Source organism: Pteropus alecto, unplaced genomic scaffold, assembly GCF_000325575.1.
Source record: "Pteropus alecto unplaced genomic scaffold, ASM32557v1 scaffold71, whole genome shotgun sequence".
NCBI lineage: Eukaryota > Metazoa > Chordata > Mammalia > Chiroptera > Pteropodidae > Pteropus > Pteropus alecto.
The window spans coordinates 622,181-639,965 of NW_006433024.1; positions in this window are offsets into that span (position 1 = coordinate 622,181).

Below are 17,785 nucleotides of genomic sequence, written 5' to 3' on the forward strand. Positions count from 1 at the left end.
TGCAGGTCTTTACACTTATTAGAAGAGGATCGGTGAGAAAACAGCATGTGCCTCTGTTCTAAGCCTTAAAAAAAAAGGAAAAATAAAAACAGACAAAATAAAGACATTCATTCACTAATCATGCTTGAAGTGTCAAGGGATAGAGTCAAGACCTGTCATTTCTCTAGAGCTTAGAGCAGGAAGAGCTTGAGTCATAAGATTTGACTGAAAATTTAGAGGTTGCCCTTGCTCTTCTTTTGCTCTAGCCTTTTTGAACGTTCATTTCTATCACTGTCGTAGACGTTGTTGTCGTCGTCGTCGTCGTCGTCATCATCATCATCATCATCATCATCATCATATCTCCATCAGCTGCAACAAAAACAGCAGTGTCAGCAGCAACATCTATTCCAAGTTGTTTCAACATCTATATTCGAAATTCCTTCTCAGCAATGTCTGATCTAGAGCTTAGAAAGGATTTCGACAGTGGTTAAGACTGAGGCATCTAGATCCAGTACTTGAACCTGAATCCCAATTCTATAACTTAGCAGATGTGTGACCTTCAAAAAGTTACTTAACCTCTCTGTGCCTCTTTCCTTTTCTGCAAAAATGGTTGTTATAATCATATTTTTTATGGGACAGATGTGGGGGTTAAATGAATTATTATATAAAACTTAGAACAGTGCCTGGAATAATAAATGATATAGAGGTACTGGATAAGATTAGCACTGCGCCTGCTAATTACCGCCTGTAGTACACGAGACTGACTCACCACAGCCCCTGCTGCTTCCGTGACCTTGCCTTGATTAAATGCGCCTACTCTCTCCAACCTGCCCCAGAGGTTAGCACCTGACCAAGAGAGAGAAGGTAAACCATAGGTTGGCCTGACATGAGGAGAAGAGCTGTGCCAATCAGATCTTCCTTCTAGCACCTGACCTGGACTGACCTAGTTAGCGCTGGGAACCAAAGCTGAAGGGAGGCCTGGGTCTGGGAGAGACAGCAGGTGGGCTGAGGTCTGAGGGAACTCGGTGTGTAAATAGGGCAAATCTCACTGGGGTGAGAGTAGGGTGGAGCATATGTTCAAAGAGAAGCTTAAATTCGAGAGCGATTCAGAGAGAGTAGGTGATTTCTATTGAGCTCCTGCTGACTTTCCTGCCCACCCCAACTACTCTGATGCCTCCTTTCCAAAATATTTTCTAAATCTGCCCTCTTATCTCTATCTCCACTATAAGCCACCATCGCATCTTGCCTGGTGACCTCAGTGGCCTTCTAACTGGTCTCTCTGCTTCCTCTTTTACCCTCTTCCATAAGGTCAACAATGCAGCCAAAGCCACCTTCTGAAAAATTTTTCTCCTAAAAGTTTTCCGGGGCTTCTCATTGCACTGAGAACACATTTCTCTGGTCTAAGCTCATAACACTCCTTTTGTCCTTCACCACTCTCTCTAGCCACACTGGTTTCTTGAACACGTCAAACTCATTGTGGCGTCAGGGCCTTTTTGCACTTGCTGTCTACTCTGTCTGTGAGGATCTTCCCCTAGACCTTCACTCGGCAGTTTTTTTCATGTCTAATTTGAATTGTCATCCTGTCAGAGAGGCCTTTCCTGGTCACTCTGTGAAATGCTGCTCTCCCTCGCCTTGGTCACCATTTAGTCACATCATCCTGTTTTACTTCCTTTGTGGCAGTCAACCCTTTTTAAAACTATCAGGTTATTTATTTGCTTCTCTGTTTAGTAACTGGCTCCACTGCTAGAATATGAATTCCTTGAGGGAAGGAAACTGGTCTGTCACGTTCACTATGGCATCTCCGGTAGTGATGACGACACATACACAGAACAGTAGGTACTCAATAAATACTCACTGGAGTAAAAAAATTTTAGTTTCAACTCTGCTTCTAGTACATATATGCCCCTGCTTTCTTAAGATATCTTGAAAACCGAAAGAGTCTATTACAATAAACTTATAGCTTAGGTCTTGTTACCCATTTCAACCTCCCTAGAATGTTCCACTCTGGGCCCCGTCCTCTGTATTCGACTCCTCCACAGCCCAACTGATGTACTCATGCCATCCGAGGGTGTTTCACAGCAGGCCTGTTTTTATAGCATCCTTGCAGGCTTGCAGAAGCACCAGGCTGGGGAACCAGGGCCAGTCCACCCCCTGCCTCCACCCCTTGCCAGCTGACAATAAACTCCCTCCCCGCCACTGTCTGTTTCAGACAATGTAGCATTGTTTCAACCCATTATTAGTTGGGTAAACAGGCTCCTTAAATCTACTCTAGCTACTCAGCCTCGGTGGTGCTGAGTGAAGGATGATGAGGGAAAAGTTTGAGGAGAACGTGCCAGGGGCAGGAAGGGGAAAGAACCAGAATGTCACATCTAATCTATCTGTCTTCCCTGTCACCCCCGCTGCAACCATTCTGCAAATGAGGACACTAAAGGGACTTCTATTAAGTCATTCCTTAATGAAGTTCCAAAGGGTAGAAGCACAAAATGAAGACTGCCGGCTCCCTGGAAAATGAGAACGGCATGGCGGGTGTGTGATGACTTTTCTTTATATGGAAACCTTTACCTGGTATTTATTTTTTTTCAGGTGAAACTTAGAATGCTTCTAAATGATCCAGAATTAGAGTCATATTTAATAGGATCACAGCAAGTCAATTTTTTCAAATCTGTGGAAGAGATTCACCAACCCCTCTGAGCCTGTTTCCTCTGCTTTCCTTCTTCTGAAAATAAGGATAAGAACAGTACCTCCTTCGCAGAATTATTGTGGGGCTTGAATGAAGTCAAGTATTTAAAGCAACTAGCACATCTTAGGGTTGCTCAATAAATTGTAATTAATAGTTTTATCAGTGTAAAATATTGCCTGTCCAGATTTCAAGTCAATTTTGAACTTTCTTAGTAGCTCTGGGTTTTTCCATTCAATTCCATTTAGCCAATTTGTATGAAAACCTTTCTAGCATACTAACATCTTCCCTGCCTTATAAGACCTATGTCGAATTCAGAGTCAGCATTATGAGTGATCCATGTAGTAATAAATGAATGAGATGTGTAAGATTGATTGCCCGTTCACCAAAGGGTCCCAGGTTGCCTGGACCTTTTGTTTTGTTTTTCATAGGTGTATTGGTCTCCTCTCTTCCTGACAGATTGTCCTCTCTTACTTCTTATAGTTATCAGTTTTCCAACTGTAGATACCAATGCCTTCCTCTGATTTGCTGAGAGCTTGGAAACTAAATAACCTGTCCCACTCAAAGTGTGAGTAAATCAAGAGTATAGAGGTCTTGAATGAGGACTTGAGAGGCTATATCCTTTATTACAAACCTTTGTATCATCTCTTTTGCCTTCTCAGAGATTTCCCGATTCTTCATGTGTTCTCGTCAATGAGATCCTACTACATAGACATGAAAGTTCTTGGCACATGTGGGCACTTGATAAAATTTATCCACTAAATGAATGAAGGAGCAAGAAAGCATTGTCATTTAGACGTATCATTGACTTAAGGGGTCTGCGTGGAGGGAAAGGATGAGGCGAGGGAGTATGGAGTGAAGTTAGTTTGGTATGTGGGAAGAGACAAATTAAGTGAAGTCTTAAAAGAAAGGAACGATGATGGATGAAGATAAAGTTGGTATCATGCAAGGGTATAGAAAAGAGCAGAAGACAACACTCCCTGGTCTCTGGTATTTCCATGGGCTTGCTTTCCCAGACGGATGGGAATACTACCTTCCAGTTGCACCGACCTTCTTTTTGCTCCACAAGCATTCCAAACTTGTTTGCCGTCTGCCTCATGGCCTTTTTACTAGGAGCTTCAATGTTCTTCCTCTTGATCCCTGCATGGATGTACCCTTTCTATCATTCAGATCTCAGTTTAAATTTCTTTTCCTACAACTACCCAGGTGAAGGTAGCCACCTAGTCATTCTATCACACCATCCTATTTTTATTCTCTGCAGAGCCCTACTTATGCTCTGACATTATCTTGACTAAATATTTGTTTATTTTACACCTTCCTTAACTGTCTCCATGAAAGCAGGGACCTTTCCTACCTTGTTCACTGCCGTAGCTCAGAATGCTTATTGGCAATAAAATTTGTTGCAGGATTGAGTGAATGAACAATGAATGAATGACTAGTCAGGGAGATAAACATGAAAAGAGATGATTATTGCTGGGGAGTGGTGCATGCTATTAAAGAGAGGAAGGAGTACAGAATTCTATGGGATTCCAGAGAAGGAACAGCCAATTCTGACAAGGAATTTTGAGGAAAATTCTTAGATTTGGGTCCCCAAATATAATGACAGTTCACCAATCCAAGAAAATCTGGTGGAAAGCGATGTTTTCCTTCTTCTTTCCTTCTCTGCTGGCCAACTGGCTCTATGTTCAACTTAGAGACAGCTTAAGACATGAGAGAAGAACATTTTTTTGTGTTTAAGATGCCACCTCTATGATGTCTAGCACATGTAAGACTGTGTCTGAGCTGAATTTACCAGACTGGGCCTGCTCCCCAGAGGCCTAAGACCAGAGACTTTTCCTCAAGTTTTCTTGAGGTTGGATGAAAGATTTACCTTTATTATTAGGAAATATATATATTTTTTATTTCCTAAAGTGCTTCACAATGCACTTCCTTCAGGGATTCTGTAGCTCTGAAAAAGGACGACCTGGACACTCTTATTTTGAAGACAAGAAAACTGAGGTGCAAGGGATCAGTATTAGGAGTCAGAAGCTAAACTAAGGAAGGGCCTTTGCATGTTTTCCTTTCACTGTGTGCTACAAACGTCTGACATTGCCTAACCATGCAAAAGTCCCTTTCCTATTTGCCACTGCTGATCGACCTCCTGACCTGAGCCAAAGGTCAATGACCAATCAGACTCTTTCATGAGAATTGGAACTAAGTTCCAGAGGCTGCTGGCAAACTGTATTGGGAATTTACGCTGTGAGATCCCGAGATAGATCCTTGGACTGGCAGCCGTATTAGCCCACGAGGAAGGTGAGTAAGCAGAGAAGGAGGTGAGAGAAGGTGCATTCCCTTACAGAAGGCATGGAGGGAGTAGCCACAGTCACCAGGCTTACAGTTCTAGTCCCTGGGAGACCTGGTTATGTTCTGGTTCCTGTTTTTCTGTGTTGATGAAATAGAAATAACCCCTTCTTCAGCTTATAGGGACAGATTTGGGGTTAGGACCCTAAATGAGTGATTGGATGTGATTTTTTAAAATTTGTGCGCCCTTAATTGAGACAAAAATGATCTTGCAGACGGCAGTCGGTGTTAAAGCCTTTGCTGCCACAACTCTCATTTGGGATGTCTCTCTCTCTCTCTCTCTCTCTCTCTCTCTCTCTCTCTCTCTCTCTCTCTCTCTCTCTTTCTTTCTCTGTGTATGTGCGAGAGAGAGAGAGGGGAGGGGGTAGGGAGAGAACCATACCCTCCATAGAACCGACTGTCTTCTTGGATCCTAGTATACAGGTGAGGACTGGGACATCCAGGAGAGAAAGGGAGCTATTTTAGAAAAATATTCCCCAGGATGCCCATGTCTAATAGGTGAAAGTTTGTTGTATAGAGTGGTGAATTGACACCATCTTTGAAAATAAACCAAAGCCTACTTGGAGTAAACTTGGGGAAACAGACACACATATACCAACAACTTGTAGGCTCATGATCAGGCCATAAATCTGGCCACCTGGTTTTCTGTCTTTGGCTTTGCCTGGCAAATCCTCATCATTTTGGGAAGGGGCTATATTAGTCAGGGTTCTCCAGAGAAATAGAACCAATAGGATTTTTGTCTGTCTGTCTGTCTGTTTATCATCTGTCTGTCTGTCTGAAAAATTGGCTCGTGTGATCGTGGGGTTGGAAAGTCCAAAATCTGCAGGGTAGGCTGGCAGGCTGGAGATCCAGGGAAGAGTTGATGTTTCAGTCTTGAGTCCAAAGATAATCTGGAGGCAGAATTCCTTCCTCCTTGGGGGACCTCAGTCTTTTCTCTTAAGGCCTTGGACTAACTAGATGAGGCCCACTTACATTCTGGAGATTAATCTGCTTTATTTAAAGTCTACTGATTTAAATGTTAATCACATCTGAAAAAAAACCTTCACAGCAACATCTTGATTGATATTTGACCAAAAACTGGGTACTGTAGCCTAGACAAGTTGACACATAAAATTAACCATCACAAGGGCAAACTTGGTCTATTGTAAAAATCCTTCTCCTCTGCAAGGTATATTATTGTTCACAAAGCATGTGCTCATCCATGATCACATCTGATCCTCAAAACAGCTCTGTCAGGAGGAATATTAGCTACTCTATTTTATAGATGAGGAAATATAGGCTCGAAGATAAGATTGTATAGCTGATAAATGGCCAAGAGAGGATTCTAGCCTAGGCTGCCAGACTCAAGTTTGTATACTTCTACCAAATTACACCCCCTATAACTTGGTACATGATATTATTCCTCTACCATTATCCTTCTGGTCTTTGTCCTTGCTTAACTTGGGAGATTTGCAGGAATTGGCTAAGTAAATGAAATGGTTTTTATTTTTCAGTTCTGTCTTTTGACTATTCTCAGTGGACCCCTCTGGGGGCAGGACCCAGGAATATAATACATGTGTGTGTCTGAGTGAGCATGAGCATAGTTGCATGTCTACCCCCCAGCTGCAGTTCTCTCACTGCTGCCGTCTTGTACCTGGGCACTCTGCTCTCAATAAGAGAAGCCCCCAGACCTGAGGAGTGCTGGTTAGAACTGGCACAGATCTGTCTGGGAACTCTGCTCTCAATAAGAGAAGCCCCCTTCCTACCACCAGACCTGGGGAGTGCTGGTTAGAACTGGCACAGATCTGTCTGGGTACTATGTGGGTCTCATCAATTCTTCCTGCCCTGATGGCAGATGAGTGCATCCCTGCCTTCCTGAGCCTGAATCTCCTCCCATCCCTCAACCAGTGGCCCAGCAGCAGGACTGGCCTTTTGCTTTGGCCTGTGTCCTGAGTGCCTGTTCTAGTGAACTGGCTGGGTCCACAGACCCAGAGAATGCTGGGCCCACATGGTCCTCATCAAGTAGCAGTGTGGCAAGACCTGTCTGTGGCTGTGGACAGACCCTGAAGCTTGGTGGTATCTGTAGGCATTGGAAAGTTCAGGCCACCCTCCTACCAGGACCAATAGGACTTTTTGCCTCCTCACCTTGGACTTCCTATGTGATGGAGAAAGTTTTTATTAGGGGATGAAATAGGAACTAAATAAGAGGTTTCAGAGATGGAAGTATCCACCTTAGTGCCTTTCCATACATGTCAGTCTCACCTTTCACTACACGTTTTGGGACCTGACCTCAGCTTAGGAGACGACAGAATTTTTGTTTTCATGACTTCAGGTCTTATTTGCAAATAGTGCTAGGATCCTGAGATTCCTCCTACCTGGGCACTTATGTACTAGACTACCACATGAAAGACGGGTAGAAGAACATAGCTTAGCACAAGCCTCTCTGATTTCAAAATGGCTCTGGGGAAGACAGAAGACGAATGCAGAACTTTCCGAAGAAGGGTCACTTGGGGGACAAGATGTGCTGCTTTCCAGTTTCTGAAGTTCTGTTAGGTGGCCGAGGGAGCCTTGTTCTGCATGTCCAAGAAAGCAGAAATGGGTCTTGCCCTGGAGGCAGGTGCAGTTCTGTGCTGGAAAAACATGCCCCAAGTCAGAGCTCTACAAGTGGGAAAGCACTAAGTACTGCCTTGGAGATTGCCAGCGCCCCATCCAGAACTGTGTTCACAGGCTGGACAGCTCCCTGATGGGACCCTGTCCAAAGGGTTTTGAGATGTAGTGAAAAGCTGAACTAGGTGTCCTGAGTCGTTTTCCAATTCAGTTTCTCCAGGGATGTGGGTCTTCCTTAACAGCCTGTCCCGCAGAATAAGATCGCTAACAGTATGGACCAGATGACTCTTTCTGCCCACCCTACTCTCTACCTTCGAGTATCAGCAGCTCGAGAGACCCCTGCTTCCCTCTTGGTCCCCTAGCCTGGGATAGGACTCGGGACTCTGGAAGGGGACCACGATGGCGAGGTCCCCCATTGGCTGCGAGGTGCCATGTGAACGACGCTGGTTGGTTGGTGGGAGGGAGGAGGAGGCGGTTTCCCGGGTAACGGGAGGGCAAGGAGCGGCTGCAGAGGCGGCGGGGCTGAGGAGCGCGGGCCGGAGCGCGGTGAGAGACCGGCTAGAGGCAGAGGCTCTGCGAAGCCGCGTGAGCGCAGGTAGGAGCCCCCTGCGGCACCTCTCTGGGGCCCAGCCAGGCCAGGCAGCCTGGCTCCAGGACTGGCCGGGGGAAAGTTTGCTGCATAACTGGACGAGCAGGGAGGGGAGGACTTGGAGATGCTCTGTGCTGGGCTCCGGGGGCCGGGCAGAGAGGGAACTGCTGGTGGGGAGAGGGCCGGCCCCACAGGGAAATGCGCAGGGACCACACTTCCACTGTGGGACCCTGGCAGAGAGCCGGGACCTCCTTATCCGTGAGGCCACAGGACGGAGACCTAGCGGGCGGACACACAGCGACCAGCGCACGCTGACGGCCGGTGGGCCCTTGTTCAGAGATACACTGGGAAAGTCTTCCCCAGCCGGTGGGGCGCGCTGCTCTGAGGTGGTTCTGTAGCTCCGGGCGCACTTCCCCTGCCTCCGGGGATGCTGCACACGCCCCCATCCAGAGTGGGTGTGTGTTCCTCTGGTGGTACGTGCCTTAGGCTGGATGTATCTCCTTGCGCATGTTGTTGTGTTTGTGGGTGTCTTCTGTTTGTGTGTCTCTGTGTTTTCCTTCTCTGTGTGATTGCATCTCTGGGTGTATCCTCACGTCTGGGTCCCTCTGTATTTGCTGTTGGCGTGGGTGTCTGTGAACGCCCTCTCCGGGTGCTTGTGTCTGAGTATTGATGTTTGTGGATCCTTCTGTCTGCATTTCTGTGTATTTCTGGTTTTTGCGCGTGACTCTCCTCTGCGTGTTTGTCTATGTATCTGTGAGAGAGTGTGTGCATGTGTGTGTATGTGTGTGCGTGTGTGTGTGTGTGGGTGTGTTTTGTCTGTGCCTCTGTTTTCTAGCCACCTCTGTCTCTGAATGTCGGTCTGGTACCTGCTTGTGCGTGTCGCTCTCTACGCAGATGTGCATCCTAGTGTGTGATCTGAGCTTTCGTAGGAGTGTGTGTGTGAGTGTGCGTGTGTGCGTGTGTGCGTGTGTGTGTGTCTATAAGTCTGGGTGTAGTGTATGTCTGGATCTCTGCGAGTGTCTACTATGCTTGTGTCAGTTTGTGTCTGAGTCTCTTCACTGTGTCCGTGTGTGTGTGTGTGTGTGTGTGTGTGTAGGTGGATCCCAGCTGGGGTGACTAGGCCAGGCCTCCGGTTTCCCTGGCTCTCTCTCCCACGCTCCGAGTAGCCAGGGGCGGAGGGGCTAGGGCAGCGGCCTGGGAGGGGGCGCCCGAGCACCGGGAGTTAAGGCGCCTGCCGGGTGTGCACTCCGCTGAGCTGAGCTCCTTTCTTGCGGGCAAAAGGACCTCAGCGGCAGCAGCAGCGGCAGCCCGCGCCTTCCAGCTGGGGCCCTAGTGACTTATTTTTGTGTGTGATCCTTTCTTTTCTTCAGGGAAGAGGCGGGAGCATGCTCTGCTCGCTTACTGTGCGCAAATAAAGGCGTGGGGGTTGGCCGCTGGGTCAGCCCTCTTTGGAGCCTTAATAGAAGTGGTCCGCTAGGCTGGCTCCCTTTGGGAGCAAAAAAGCCCCCAAATAAAAAACCCAGCCCGGAAACCACCATGCCTCCTTGGCTCTCTTTCTTACATCTTATGTAACTTATTTATTGATTGATTAATGAAATGCTAGGTTTCCAAGAAGCTCCTCCATTTCCCCTATTGGCACCAAAGACTAATTAAAAATGCTGTGTTAGTGATGAGTGTTAATTAGACCATTGGAAAGACGGATGCACCCTAGTTTCAGAAGCTTAACTCCAGTTATAAGATGAAACAGATCAGACTTCCTTTTCTTGCCCCCTCCCACCTTTAAGCCAGGTTTAAAACCAGTTTACCCTGGTCTCAGAGCCTCCTGGGAAAGGAAGGTTGGGTAGGTGAGGAGGGGGGTGGGTGTGAGAGAAGGGAGAGACAAAAGAGACATGAGGAGAAGGCCAAAGGGGCTTCGCTCAATTTAGGGAAGCTTAGGAGAATTTAAGAAGGATCTTTTGCCAAACATATAAAATGGGCTCACATTCTGGTACCCAGGCAGAAGGAAGGAGCACGCTGAACTTGGGAATGCCTGGTCTATGAAATGTCTGGTCCCTGGAATCCAAATTGGCATTTACCAGGGAATGGAGTTTTACTGCAGGGAGGGACCTCAGTGGCCTTTCCAGAAGGATGCTTCTATGTTTGAGACGAGACTCTTTCCTAACTCCTCACATTCTAGGCTGTACCTCCAAACATTCTTAAAACAATTTTTTTTTCCTCTGGTGATTGCCCAGAAGGCAAAAATTTGGGCAGATGTGGAGTGGGGAGTTGCAGCCTTTTGGAGACTGTGTTTGAACCAGGCAGTGTGTTCAGGATGTCTTCAATACAGCTGGACTTGTTTTGTGGACTTAAAGGAGAAACCGAGTCTTGCCCACAATCCTTCACCGCACATCTTATGGTGCAATCTGGTCGTCTTCTCTTTTCTCCCCTTACCCTTGCACTGCTCCTGGCTGACTATGGCCCAAAGAGGAGAAGCTGCTGCTATGTTGCTACATTTAGGGACCAATTCGGCAGACGTGTTGACTTTTCAACAATCTAGTTCAATGTTCTCTTAGTCATGCCTTTCAACTCTTTTTTATTCAAGTGTTTTTAAACTTCCCAAGATTTTTCTAGGCAGTGAGAAATTGGAGCTTTTACATCAGGACTTGCTCGCGTGAAGCCCACCCTCCCCAATCAGGAAACAGATTGGATATGGCAGCGAGCTGACAGCAGTCTCCTGGCTTCTCCCCTTTCTCTGGTAACCCTTCCCCACCCTGGCTCCAGCACCAGGACAGCGACAGCTCCAGAAGTGGTAGAGACTGACTCCCAGAGAAAAACAAAGGCTCGCAGGAGGTGTTGAATGTCCTCCCACTCCTCACTGATGGGGAGGTATTTCTGTGGCGAGAACGTCTGTCCCCATGTGCACTTGGTGTGTGTGCACCGGCTGGTATGATGGGATGTGACAAGGTCTCACCCGGGAGAGAGCTAGGGGCCTGGTGCAGAGTGCAGAGCTGTTCTCAGATACGGAGAGAACCCAGAGCTGCGAATGAAGCAGCCTCTCTGGAGAAGGCCCTTCCGAGTAGGAGACCCTTTTGGCACTTGTCCCTCCTCCCCCATTTATTATTATTATTATCATTATTATTATTATTATTCATGAGGACATCTAGGAGTTGTAAAACATGTGGACTCTGGACTCAGGCAGATAACAGTGATTCTGCCAGAAAGGCATGGATATGAGCAAGGGCTGTGAAGTCAGACCTGGGTTCCAATGTCAGTCCTACAACTTTCTAGCTGTGTGACTTTAGGCAAGATATTTGACCTTCCTTATCTTCAGTTCTCTCATCTCTATCACAGGACCAAGAATCCCTAATTGTAGCTAGACAACTGGCACATCGCAAGCCCTTGATAGAGATTTGTTGAGTGAACAGAGGAAACATTCAATACCTGTTAGCAGTTTGATCACTTACTCTGTCAATAAGTGATCTTGAACTTTCTATTCTTACGTGTTGTCATTATCCCCACTTTATAGATGAGACACTGCAGCTCAGAGAGGTTAAGCTACTTATTCAAGGTCACACAGTGCGTTAAGTTGCAGAGTCGATACTCAAACCTAGTTTCGTTTGAGCCCTCTAGTTTGAGGTCTCAGTTTAAACTCAGAAAAGGGTAATACTTGGAACGAGTTCGCCAGAGTTTATTTGTATTGTTATCTGGAGCTAAAAAGAATGGATCCGAGGTTTCAACTTTGCCAGGCATCCCTCGAAGGGGCTGTGGAGATGGTGACAGGCAACCAGAAGGCGTCTGCCTCTCTCTGAAAGCTTATCTATTTGCGGAGAGGGCTTCACCCATGCTGCCTCTAATGTCAGCCACCCTTGGTCATAGGAGATGTCTGTCTTCTGGTCATTTGGCTCATTAATTCTTACCAAATTCAGGACACTTGCGACTTGAAAATTCACTTGGAAAAATCTGCTCTGGCAAAGCTTTTCATGTGATAAAGACAAGCCTCCAACTTTTCCGCAGTTTTTCTCCCAAGAGAAGCAATTCTCTTCCTCCTCATAAGCCCTTTGTGGCTGAGTCTCTCAACACCCTACCTCCCCTATTTAACCTGCTTTGGCACTGAGCTGTGCAGAAGCCTTTTGTATTAGGGGATGACTTCGGCCTCATTCCAAGGTAGCCACCGGTCAGGACAGCTGCAAGGGAGGGTCTGAGGGCTTCTGTCTAGTGCCTGCTGTGGCCGGATCTGGCCATAGCTCTCCCGGAGGCTGGCACGGCCTGAATTGTAGAATGGCTAGTGAGTTGATTAGAGATGCTGGCAAGAGACTAGTGTCTTTTAGTAAAGGGCTTCCCCCACCACTTTTTCCCCCTTTCTTTCCTGGTGGTGCTGGTGCTATGGGAAGAAATGTTCATAATTATTTATTGGTGTATCTTCATGGGGAGTCTCAAATAGATTCCCCCCTCTTAGACTGTTCATGGAAGGGTGCACCCCAAGCAAAATGTTTTCCTTGGTGCGGAGGTCCCTCCTCTCCCCTCCCTCCTTGTCCTCCCCCCACCAGCTTCTGTGACGTCAGTCAGGAGGTGACTGGGTGCCTGCATTGCCTGCAGGTTCCAAGGCAGGGAATGCAGCTCCTCTGTAGCACAGTCGCCTTTCTGCCCTCAGATGATCCAGGCTGCTCTTTTTCACCTCCCCGGTGGACCCTGGTGTCTCGCCTGCCACATGCTGCCTACGCAGCTCTGATTGGGGGAAAAATGTTGATGCTTTTTTGCTTCCTAGTCCATTGCTTCTCTTTCTCATCATAGCTGGGTGTGTTATTCCTGTGACGATGATGATGATGCACCCCATGTAGGGTTGAAAGATAACTCATTTCTGGCTCTGTTGTGCTTATTTCAAGAACAGGGTCCATCGTATGTCTCTGGCTAGGAGAAGTGGAGGGCCCACGAGCTCCCCCCCAACCCCGGTTGCTTGTCCATGGATGCATTTGGAGTACAGAGGGGCTTGGAGGAAGATCGCTGGCTGCTGCTTCGTTTGGGCTCCAGATGGTGGGCAAGACAGCTCAAACCTGTACTTTCCCACAAAAGACAAATCTGACTGTTGCATCTTTTCTCCTCAGGTATGGGTCTCACTCCATGGAGGAAGATGACAGCCCGAGAGGGGAGCAATCTCCATAATGAACACTGGCAGGGACTGTGAGGAGCGGCTTTGCAAGCAGTGTTTGTGGTGATTTATGGGAGTCAGGGGCTGCCGGAGAGGGATGTGGATGCTATCAGCTCGGTGGATTAAATGCCCATTTACATCGTTATTGACATATAAATTATCAGTGCCAAGGAGACAGTGAGGGAGAGGATTTCTGGGGCAGTAATGTGGCACATGTCCCAGGATATGGACTTATCTTTGCCCAAATCTGTCCTCCGGGCTCTCAGGAAACCAGCCTTGGAACTGAAGTAAAACCCCAAGTCCCAGCTCTCACGATGCCGGCAGCAGCCGCTCTCATTGCGAAGGCATCGATGGCAAGTGAGGTTCCCGCGTGGATCGTGAGAAGCAGGGAAGAGCTTTGAAGAGGTAGCGTGGATTTCCTCAGCTGGTGGGAGCCGTCTGGCAGCGTGCATGCCTTGCCTTTGCCTCGGTCATTTTCTTCCTTTGTGGATTTGGAAGCATCACTGAAGGAGAGAAGAGGTTTTATTCCTGGGAGATGGAATCCGTTTCTGAGTCCAGCCAACAGCAGAAGAGAAAGGTGGTTACCCATGGACTGGAAGATCAAAAGAGGGTAAGTGGCAGAACTTTTTTTGTCGCTTGGCTTATGGCACTGGAGTTGCTAAGCATGATTGAGAGAGTCCAGGTGGTCAGCATAATGTGGTTGTTGTTGATTATGCTTGTTTGTCTTTCTCTGGTGAAAAAGGCAGGGTGGTGGCTTGTGATTTGCCAGGTCCTAGTGATGAGCTTGAAGGCTTGACTTGTTGACGGGAGAGAGAGAGAGAGAGAGAGAGAGAGAGAGAGAGAGAGAGAGAAACTTGATCTCGGGAGCCAGAAAGGCAAAGATTTATAAGCTTTAGCTTGGGGAGTTAACAAAAAGTATTGGTGTTCTCTAAGTCAAATATGAGCTTATTTGTACTGAATCCTCTATGGGATTCACACACTCTTAGCATCTTTTGGAAATGGCACTCCTGACAGTGGTGGTTTTGTTAGAGTTATTCTTCATGTAGTCTGCTGGCTCTTGTGTTTATGGATCAAAAGCAGATCCTACTCCACTGTTTGGTCCCATCTGTGAGAATGTCACAGCCTTTTAAAAAAGCCTGTTGAGTGTAGGTCATTTGCTGTCATCGGTCTGAAAGATGCAGTCACCCAGGACCTGTGTCTAACAGTTAAAGTTCAACTTGTCTTTACAAGTCAGATACATTCGGTTTTTGAGTGGCTGGTTGTATAGGAAGAAAGGTGAAGCTGTATCTCCTCACTCCCAAGGGGATTGCTAGGACAGGGGTGGGACGGGATGGGGCAGTTGGGGTGGTGGGGATGGTGGGGATGGTGCCAAGGTTAAATACAGTTCCAGCAGGGCCAGAGTCTGTGTAAATGTAAAAATAAACTTTGATATTCTCTTTGAAATGTTGTAGATGGTTGAAAAACTTGTGGCATTTTCTGTGTGGGGTGGAGTAGCCCCTCTCCTTGTGAGTCTCAAAGATCATCTCTTCCCAGTGTGAAATGCACGTGGAGGTGAACGCTAGCCTTAAAACTCCTTATAATTTTAGATGATTCTGTGTTAAAAGGATTTTGTATGACATTTTGCTCTGACTTTCAAAGGCTAAAAGTAAATGGAAACAAACTACCCTTTAAAAACGCAGATACTGACTCCATGCCTAAAAAAAAAGTTTCCACTCCTGAAATTGCACTCACCGTAATGCAGGAAGAATGCCCACTACCTTAGGAACCTGAAATTTGTCTTGTGGTGTTTGGTTTATTCAGTGTATGACCTACTAGACCTGTTTGCTCCTATTTCTACAGAAGCTTTCTGAGCGATAGAAGGAAAATCAGTAATTGTTGTGAACAGAACCTGGGATTGACTGCATTTTACTAAGTGTTAGCCAAGTTTGGTATCCAGACGTGTAGTGGAGGAACATTTGGGACCTCTGACACTGTAGAAAATTTTAATTGGGCTGGTACACCGAGATAATATGCAATTATGATGGCCTCGCCTTGGCTAGGTGTTGATGTCTGCATTTCCCATCTGTTCTTGGCTCTGGCTGTGTTGGGTCCACATGTACCATTGGAGCCTCTGGAAGTAGAATATAACCCCAAGTGAGGCTCTGCGGCAGCTGGGGTAACATCAATTGGTCATGCTCAGCTGACATTCATTTTAACTTGAACTCTAGCCGTCATGGCGATTATTAAATTTATAATGATATATGTAAGATCCATTTTAATGACTCTCCATGCTTGAGTGAGCTCTCACTTGTTCTGGTAAAATAAGGTTTAATAGAGTATATTACATTTCATCTCCCACTGAATTTTTAAGGCAGTGTTTGAAACGTTGCTTAGGAAGAATTAGATTGTTTTTCTTGATAGGCATCATGATCAAGTTTCATATTGCTCGAGTACAGTTTCTGGGCTTCTAGAAATACCGGCACTGCAGCAGCTTCTGTTGGCGTCAGCAGCTTCTGTTGGTGTGTGCATGTGTGTGTTGGTGGGTAAACACACACCCCATTTGCGTCAAGTGTGAAGCTAAACAAGCCTCCCGGCATACAGCCTGCCATGTCTTGTCCAGGGAGCTGAAAGGCGACTCTTACAGTGTTTTGGCTCAGATATCTCGGGTGAGCCGAAAACTCCTCTTCAGGGGGGATTGGCTGAACATTCAACAAAAGCTCAGTGGAGGCTTCTGCTGGGAAGCTGGGAAGCCCCTGCCAGCATGCTTAAGTTACCAGGCGTTCACTAGCACCAGATCCTTGTGGCATTGCTCTGTGTGTGTGTGTGCACGCACGTGTGTTATTCAATTGTTACTCAAGTGAAGGACAATTGTGGGATAAGCTGCGGAGACAAAGCAGAGGGAGAGTGACTAGCTTGAATTTTTCTGTATTTCTACCGTCCCAAGCAGCAAAAGCCACTCCCGTTGTACGGTTTGGGGTTTCATATAGATGGAGTGGCTAATTCAGGGCTCTTCTGGAAATGGCTCTTTGCGGGTATTTCCCCAGGCTTTCTGCAGTGAAGAGTGCCGTGAGCTGTGGAACCAGAGAGCTGGGTTCAAATACCAACTGGGCTGTGTTCTAGGTATGCCATCCTGGGAAAGGCACTTCACCTCTTTGATCTTTAGTTTCTACATTTTCAGCAGAGGACAATAATAATTAATCACAGGAACATTGTCATGATTAAATGAAATAAAGCGAGTAAGGAATTTGGCACTTGGTAATTATTCAAGAAATGTTCTATACAGTCTTGGGACAGTTTGCAATGTGGGATTTCTTTTGTTCTTAGAGGCTACATGTGATTTTCAATCTTAAAAAAATACTCGAGTAAGACTCATTACACATTCAGACATTCCAGAAGAACAGAGGGTAAATTCCTCTTTAATTCTGTCCAGCAGTGACTGCTATTAACAGTTTTATATATACATTCCTGACTATTTTGAGTTTGTGTTTCTTAGTAAAATGGAAATGTACTGTACATGTTTTTAAGAAACATGCTTTTTCACTTAATATAGTGTGGCTATCTGACTAAGTCATCACATACACGCCTACCTCATGCCTTTTCATGATTAAATAGGGTTCCACTGTAGAATGTACCAAAATTTATTTCACTGATCCCTACAGATGTACACGTAGGGTGTCTCTAGGTCTTTGTTTTTGCTCTGTGATTTCTTTTTTTGGGATTACAAAATTCCTTTATTCACCTATCATTTCAACAAGTATTTAGGAAGAGACTTCATGTGCCAAGCACCAGTCTTGGAGCTAGTGCTGAACTAGAGAGATGAAGTCTCTTTTCCCCCGAAGCTTATGTTTTAGACCAGTGCTGTCCATATGACTTTATGCAACGATGGAGATGTCCTATTTGGGCGTTGTATACGTCAGTAACCACCAGCCATATTTAGCCACGGGACACTTGAAATGTGGCCAGTATAACTGAGGGTCTTAATTTTAAATCTCATTTAGTCATAATTAATTTAAATTTAGACACATGTCACTAGTGGCTACTGTGTTGGAGAGTGACTCTCTGAACAGTAAATGACAGACAAGTAACTAGATCATCTATATGTAGACAGTGGTGTATGCTCTAAAGAAAATAAATAGGGCATAGTGGTGTAAGGGGCTAGGGAGGGGCGCATTTTGGATTTATAATTATTTTTAATTTTCTTTTTAATTGAAGTATAATTTATATCCAGTAAAGTGCATGCTTCTTAATTTACAGCTTGACAAATTTTTGTACCTCTTATACACCTGTGCTAAGACATAGACTAATTCTTGCCTCCAAGAAGGTGCTTTTTAGCTGGGTGTAAGGGTCTGCCTCCCTGAGGAAGTGTCTTTTGAGTGGAGAACTCAGCTGGCCATGGAAAGATCAAATAGACGACTTCAGATGTGAATGTGCCCACTCTCGCCTTGTAGCAGGGATGGGTGTCATTCAGACTTCCCTCTTTGGTGACTTATCTTGGCGCCATTTATGGACA